The sequence below is a fragment of the Acyrthosiphon pisum genome, unplaced genomic scaffold, assembly GCF_005508785.2.
Source record: "Acyrthosiphon pisum isolate AL4f unplaced genomic scaffold, pea_aphid_22Mar2018_4r6ur Scaffold_20114;HRSCAF=20807, whole genome shotgun sequence".
In the NCBI taxonomy this organism is placed as follows: domain Eukaryota; kingdom Metazoa; phylum Arthropoda; class Insecta; order Hemiptera; family Aphididae; genus Acyrthosiphon; species Acyrthosiphon pisum.
Genome location: NW_021769440.1, coordinates 17693 through 19402, shown reverse-complemented (window position 1 = coordinate 19402; position 1710 = coordinate 17693).

Below are 1710 nucleotides of genomic sequence, written 5' to 3'. Positions count from 1 at the left end.
AAACAAAAATGTTTAAATACTCTTTTTTTATATGACTTTTTCTGGAATTTGGGGGATAATATTAAAAATGTGGGAAAGTCAATTTCAAGTAGACTTGATGGTGAATTCAAATCTGCTTACAGAATTTTTATGCTACATTAGATCAATTGATATGTTTGGCAAAAAACACGTCTAAAATACTATGTCACGCGTGTGTTAGACGAAAACAGAAAATCACGGTATCGAATCCCCTTAAGATTAATGCGAAGGTGCATACAATTAAGGTGTATGAATGAAGGGGGTGTGGGGGGCAAACACGCCCACTTATCACTTTAGTCGAAATAAATCTATAGCACCTCCATAAATTTAACCCAAATTGGGCCTATGGATATCACGTTAGGTAAGATCTTAGAAGATAATATTATACCATGATGCATCGTAGTACTGTAGTATATACTACGTGTATACGTATATGATCTAAGGGTAAGCTTGTAAGAACGTAAGTATATCTACAATTAACAATAAAATAAAGGTGGCTAGTGGGTCGTGGATGTCGGGATAGAAGAATTGCACTTATTAACTTAAAAAAAATGGTCGAATTGCACTTGGGTTCAAAAAAGGGAATGGTCGAACTGCACTCGGGTAAAAACAAGTAGTGGTCGAACTGCAATCGTTAAAAAAATGGAGATAAAATTGCAGGTCACTATCAACTATGGAGTATGGACGTTCACTATTATTATTATCTATAATAATATTTGAGGATTTAAAAAAAGAATAAAAAATTATATAAATATTAGTACTAGGTACAAAAATTATCAAAATTAGTTTAAAAAAAAAGTTATAATAATGACAATAATAATATTTGATGATTTAATATAAATTATGTATATATAATAATATTATATTATAGTAACATAATGGACAATGGTATGCATAAAACAATAATTTTTAACTATACGCCAATAATTAAAATCATTGTCAGTCCTAAGCCACCAAGTGGAAAGAGGAATGAGTGTATTATAATCATTTAACCCCTTCAAATACATTATATTTTTGTTGGAATACCTTTTTCAAGTGCAGTTCGACTACCTAAAATAAGTGCAATTCGATCATACCCGTGGGTATGATTACAATTTACAATGCTTGTACAGCAGGTTACAAGTAGGTCACTGTAATGGATAGTGTTAAATTTGAATTCAATGATAATGATATAATAAGAAAAACGATTCTGAGTGAAAACGGTCAAACAGCAAGGCTTGAATTTGAAAAAAAATTCCATTTTATGATATTTACAATTAAAACATTTCACAAATTTTGCGTTTATCGTTATTAAAAATTAAAACGTTATTCAAATTTTGCCTTTGTCGTTATTTAGAACTAAAACGTTACACAAGTTTTGCGTTTATCTTTATTTAAAATAGTAATACACTAATACCTAGTGTTGATCGAGTACCTACTCGACTTTGGAAAAATTTTCGAGTTGAGTTCGAGTACTCGACTCGACTCGACTGAATTTTTTTTGGACTTGTAAATACGAGTACTCGCTTTGAGTCGAGTACTCGTGTTATTATTTTTATTATTAAAAATACTATAAATAGTATATTGAAAAATAAATGTTAAAACTATAAATAACGGAAAGAACCCATATATCCGATATGAATACCAGGAAGGTGATACATGATAGTTTAGATTGATAACAATAGTTTTAATTAATTATATAACTGTATGAAA